This window comes from Arachis hypogaea, chromosome 19, assembly GCF_003086295.3.
Source record: "Arachis hypogaea cultivar Tifrunner chromosome 19, arahy.Tifrunner.gnm2.J5K5, whole genome shotgun sequence".
NCBI lineage: Eukaryota > Viridiplantae > Streptophyta > Magnoliopsida > Fabales > Fabaceae > Arachis > Arachis hypogaea.
The window spans coordinates 75,648,452-75,654,925 of record NC_092054.1 but is presented as its reverse complement, the minus strand read 5'-3'; positions in this window follow the sequence as shown (position 1 = coordinate 75,654,925).

Genomic DNA, 6,474 nt, shown 5'->3' with positions numbered 1-6,474 from the left:
CTTTATTAGGTCGATCTCTTCTAAGTTATTTTTGTAATCCCCTTTCTTGGACATTTTTCAGGTCTCTTTCAGGGATTACTTTTATAACTTGTTTGTAGGGGACCGACTTCGTTAGGTCGATCTCTTCTAAGTTATTTTTGTAATCCTCTTTCTTGGACCTTTGTCAGGTCTCTTTCAGGGATTACTTTTATAACTTGTTTGTAGGGGACTGACTTCTTTAGGTCGATCTCTTCTAAGTTATTTTTGTAATCCTCTTTCTTGGACCTTTGTCAGGTCTCTTTCAGGGATTACTTTTATAACTTGTTTGTAGGGGACCGACTTCATTAGGTCGATCTCTTCTAAGTTATTTTTGTAATCCTCTTTCTTGGACCTTTGTCAGGTCTCTTTTAGGGATTACTTTTATAACTTGTTTGTAGGAGACCTACTTTGTTAGGTCGATCTCTTCTAAGTTATAGCAATTCCTCTTTTATAGGGTTGGCCAAACCTCTTTCCAGGGATTTGCTGATAACTTGGGTTGACTTGGTCCGACTTCTTAACGTCAGCCAGTCTTTAAGTTATTATTTAGCAATCCATAAGACCTCGTCAGGTTCTTTTTCGGATCACTTTCGATAACTTCTTACATTATTCTGTGTTCATCTTTGCCAATTTGTAGAAGGTGATTTCTGTCTTTGTTTGGTCGACCTTTAGATGAATTGCATTTTCATCTTTATTGGTCTTCCATCGTGATCGTGCAGTGAATCTGTTTTCCACTTTCTGCCAATCTGTTGCTTTATAATCGTACGATGAATGCTTCAGATTAATGCGTCTTGAGAATTTGTAGAATATCTAAAATATATTTTATTCAAAAGGAAATGAAAATATATACATGCGGGATTTTTCATCCCTTTCAGTCGAATAATTTCTGGATCTCAACTTGGTGCCTCATTAAAAAACCTTTTCAGGAAAAAGAGTGCACCCTATGACGAGATCTTCTAGCTATAGTACCTTCTTAGGTTGCATGCGTGCCATGATCTGGGAAGCTCTCATCCATCGAGTTCGGACAGTCTGTAGTAGCCCTTTCCAAAAAATTCTGTAACTCAGTAGGGTCCTTTCCAGTTTGCTGCCAGCTTTCCTTCTCCAGGTCGAGTTGTTCCAATATCATTTCGGATTAGGATGAGATCATTCTCAGCAAAACTTCTTGGCACTACCCTTTAATTATATCTTGAAGCCATTCGGCATTTTAGCGCTTCTTCCCTGATCCGAGCTCTTTCTTGGACTTTTGGAAGTAAGTCGAGCTCTTCTCTTTGAAGTTGAGAGTTGGCTTGTTCATTGTAGTAGACCACTCTAGGGGACCCTTCCTCGACCTCTACTGGGATCATTGCCTCCACTCCGTACGCTAATCGAAATGGTGATTCGTTTGTGGTAGAATGTGGTGTTGTTCGATATGCCCATAGGACTTGTGGGAGTTCTTCGGACCAAGCTCCCTTTGCTTCTTGCAGTTTCCGCTTCAGTCCAGCCAATATGACTTTGTTGGCAGCTTCAGCCTATCCATTGGCTTGAGGATGTTCGACGGAGGTGAACTGGTGTTTTATGTTCAAGTCGGCAGCTAGTTTTCTGAAACCTGCATCTGTGAATTGAGTGCCATTGTCTGTGGTGATGGAGTGCGGGACTCCGAACCTTGTGACAATATTTCTATATAAGAATTTCCAAATTCTTTGAGCAATGGTGTTGGCTAGGGGCTCTGCCTCGATCCACTTTGTAAAATAGTCTATCCCAACTATGAGGAATTTGACTTGTCCCGATCCCTGAGGAAAGGGTCCGAGAAGGTCGAGTCCCATTTTGCAAATGGCCATGGTGAAGTTACACTGATGAGTTCTTCTGGCGGGGCAATGTGGAAGTTGGCATGTTTCTGGCATAGGGGACATATCTTTACAAACTCTGTAGCTTCTTTTTATAGAGTTGGCCAGTAAAATCCCGCCCGGAGTACCTTTTTGGTGAGAGCTTGTGCTCCGAGATGATTACCACAAATGCCACTGTGTACTTCCTCTAAAACTTCCCTTGTGTTAGAGGTCGGCACACATTTTAACAATGGTATTGAGATCCCTCTCTTATATAGGGTGTTGTTTATGATAGTGTAATACTGAGCCTCCCGCTATAACCTCTTTGCCTCCTTTTCATCTGTGGGGAGTGTTTCTGCTTTGAGGTAGTTAATTATGGGGGTCATCCATCCTTGGTTCTGACTTGTTATGGCTAGGACTTTTTCCTCTTCCGAGATTGATGGGTTCTGTAGCATTTCCTGGATGAGGCTTCTATTGTTGCCCCCTGGTTTGGTGCTAGCTAGTTTTGAGAGTGCGTCAGCTCGGGCATTTTATTTGCAGGGTATGTGACAGATCTTATATTCTCCGAGTTGTCTGAGCTGTTCCTTGGTTTTATCCAAATACTTTTTCATGGTGGGATCTTTGGCTTGGTAGCTCCCTGTTATTTGTGAGGTGATTACTTGTGAATCGCTGAAGATGTTGAGTTTTTTAGCTCCAACCTCCTTAGCCAGCTTCAAACCAGCTAGTAACGCCTCATATTCCGCCTGGTTGTTTGAGGCCGGGAACCTAAATTTGAGGGAAAGCTTAACTTGGGTTCCTTGGTTGCTTTCTATTATCACACCTGCGCCGCTTTCGATCTTATTTGAGGAATCGTCCACGTAGAAATTCCATTCTGTGGGGGTTTCCAGGGTATCTGTGAATTCCGCAATGAAGTCGGCCAAGTACTGTGATTTGATGGCTGTCCGAGCTTCATATTGGAGGTCGAACTCAGACAACTCGACTGCCCATTGTAAAATTCTGCCTGCTAGATCTGTTTTCTGTAATATCCCTTTTATGGGTTGGTCGGTTCGAACCTTAATGGTGTGAGCCTGGAAGTACAGGCGAAGTCGTCGAGATGTCAGTATGAGAGTGTAGGCAAACTTTTCTATTTTTTGGAAGTTTAGCTCGGATCCCTACAGCACTTTACTAATGAAGTATACAGGTTGTTGCCCTTTGTTGTCCTCCCGAACCAGTGCTGAGGCTACTGCCCGGCTTCTAACCGTAAGGTACAATGTGAGTAGTTCTTCCTTTCATGGTCGAGTTAGAATAGGTGGTTGTCCTAGGGAGTTTTTGAAATCCTGGAAGGCTTGCTCGCATTCCTTTGTCCATTCAAAATTTTTTCCATTCCTTAAAGTGGCGTAGAGGGGGAGAGATCTTATCACTGATATCGCTAAGAATCTGGATAAGGCTGCCAATCTCCTGTTGAGTTGTTGCACCTCTCTGACACAAGTTGGGCTCCTCATGTTGAGTATGGCCTGGCATTTGTCTAGATTCGCTTCAATTCCTCTTTGTGTGAGCATGAAACCTAAGAATTTGCCCGCTTCTACTGCAAAGGTGCATTTTGCAGGATTGAGTCGCATGTCGTGCTTCCTTATAGTGTGGAACACTTGAGCCAGGTCGGACAATAATGTCTCTTCACTTTGTGTCTTTATCAACATGTCGTCCATATAGACTTCCATGATTTTCCCGATGTGATCTGAGAAGACTTTATCCATTAGCCTTTGATAAGTAGCTCCCGTATTCTTGAGACCGAAAGGCATCACAATGTAGCAGTAATTTGCTTTTGGCATCAAGAACGAGGTCTTTTCTTGATCTGGTGGATACATGGATATTTGGTTGTATCCGGAATATGCATCCATAAACGAGAGATATCTATATCCAGAGGAAGCATCTACCAGAGCGTCGATACTTGGGAGTGGGTAAGGATATTTTGGGCAGGCTTTGTTGAGGTCGGTGTAGTCGGTGCACATTCACCACTTCCCATTTGATTTTTTCACCAAGACGACGTTAGCTAGCCATAGTGGGTAGTTGACTTCTCTTATGGATCCTGCCTCCAGTAGTGCTTGTACCTGTTCTTCCACAGCTTGGGATCACTCTGTCCTAAGTTTTCTTCGTCTCTACTGTACCGGCCAAGATCCTGGATAGACCGCCAATTTGTGACACATTAGCTTGGGGTTTATGCCTAGCATGTCTGCAGCTTTCCATGCAAAGAGATCGACATTATCTCGCAAGAACTGTACTAGTAATTCCTTTCCATCTCCTTTCAGGATCGTGCCAATATTAGTCGTTTTGTTCGAGGTATCTCCGATCTGAACTTTCTCTATTTCACCTTCAGGCTGTGGACGGAGTTCTTCTCGTCCCTGGACTCTACCAAGCTCAATTGTATGGAACTCTTCTCCTCTACCTCTGAGGTTTAGATTTTCATTATAACAGCGGCGTGCCATCTTTTAATCTGCTTTTATTGTGGCTATCCCCTCTGTAGTTGGGAATTTTATGCATAGATGTGGAGTTAAGACTATTGCGCCGAGTTGATTTAGTGTTGTCCAACCTATTAGGGCATTGTAGGCTGAACTCACGTTGACCACAATGTAGTCTATCATGAGTGTTCTGGATTGGTTCCCTTTTCGGAAGGTTGTATGTAGTGACACGTATCCCAGTGGTTGTATTGGGGTATCTCCCAGTCCGAACAGGCTATTCGGGTATGCTCTAAGCTCCTTTTCTTCTAAGCCGAGTTTGTCGAAGGCTGTTTTGAATAAGATGTCGGCAGAACTCCCTTGGTCTATTAATGTGCGGTGGAGATTGGCGTTTGCTAGTATGATGGTGATGACCATGGGATCATCGTGTCCTGAGATGATACCGGATGCATCTTCTTTGGTGAACGTGATTGCAGGGATGTCGGGTGCTTCCTCCTTTCCTTCGACATGATATACTTCTTTGAGGTATCTTTTGAGGGATGATTTGGAGATTCCACCTACTGCGAATCCTCCATGTATCATATGGACATGTCTTTCTGGCGTTCGAGGTGATCGCTCAGCTCGTCCGACATCTTCATCTCTTTGTCTTTTTCTTTGCTCATCATCTCGGGTGGCCAGATACCGATTTAGTTTTCCTTCTCTTACTAATTTTTCTATGATGTTGTTTAAGTCGAAGCATTCGTTGGTGGAATGCCCTCGGACCCGATGATATTCACAGTATTCGTTCCGATTTCCTCCTCCTCTTTTGCCTTTGAGTGGTCGAGCTGGGGGTATCTTTTCTGTGTTACATACTTCTTTGTAAATATCCACAAGGACACCCGAAGAGGGTGTAATTATGATACTTTTTGATTTTTTCGCCGTTCGATCTTCCTTCTTCTTGGATTCTTTATCTCGATAGGTGAAACCAGATTTTGAGGCTTCTCCAAGTCGGGAATTTCTTCCATGTTGATGTACTTCTCTGCCCGCTCTTGCACCTCGTCTAGAGATGTGGGGTATTTCTTTGACATAGATTGGCTGAAAGGTCCCTTCGTAGGCCGTTGATGAGGCCCATGACGGCAGCCTCTGTTGGCAAGCTTTGTATGTCTAGGCATGTTTTGTTGAATCTTTCCATGTAGTTGCGAAGACTTTCCCGATCTCCTTGCTTGATACCCAGTAGACTGGGAGCGTGCTTAGCCTTTGTGAGAGTCGTTGGAAAAGCTTTGCAGCGAACGGCATCTAAAGCATCGGTGAGGTACATTCTGCTTTTGAAGTTGCTGAGATGATGGTTGGAATCTGTGGTACCATCATACAACGTCATATCCAGAAGTTTGAAGTCTTTAGGGATTTTAGTCTTCATGATTTCCCTAGTGAATGGATCTTGATCCTTGTGAGAGTTGTCCTCAGAGGTGGTCCGGGTAGCCTTTGCTTTGAGATCGGCTTCAAGTTGTAGGAGTTTATCTTCCAATTCTCGACGTCGCCTTACCTCTCTTTGTAGATCCTTGCCAACTTCTTGCTGGTACTGGCTTTCTTTTTCGAGTTGCTTTAGGCGATCTTGAAGTGCTTCTATTACTCCCGGATGTGATGAGTTTTTGTCTCCGTTAGATTCTGGAGTATCCTTTGGTGTGGCATCCGTATTTTTATGCGGCGTTCTGTCCTATAGATCTGAGTTGTGGTCGTTGTCATGGTCATCCGCCATGGTGATGGGATGACTTCCAAGTTCCCCAGCAACGGCGCCAATGTTCCGAGGGTTACCTGAAACTGTAGGCCAATCTCGGATGAGATCTTCTGTACTGGTCGGAGATGACGTGTCTGGCTGGCTGGGGGCGACCGGAGCTGTTGTGTCTGACTTGTTGGACTGGCTTCACTTCTGATCCTTGGTCACCGGAGGGTGGGGGTACCTGCAAGAGACTCTGATGCTTAAGTTAGCACGGGTATTAAGCAGGTTTATTGAAGAATCAGAGTATGAGTTATACTTGGGTGCTCCAGTGTATTTATAATGGTTGTAGAGTGACCTTTCTAGATAAGATACGTTAGTTATCTTATCCTATCTTATTTTATCTTTGGTTGAGGTCAGCTTATCTTCAACGGAACCGCCCTTCTTTCTGTAGGCTTGGGCTGCCTTTGGATTGGGCTGTGTTACTTTGTTTGGTCCTTCTTGGGCCTTCCTGTCGATTTGGCCGACCTCT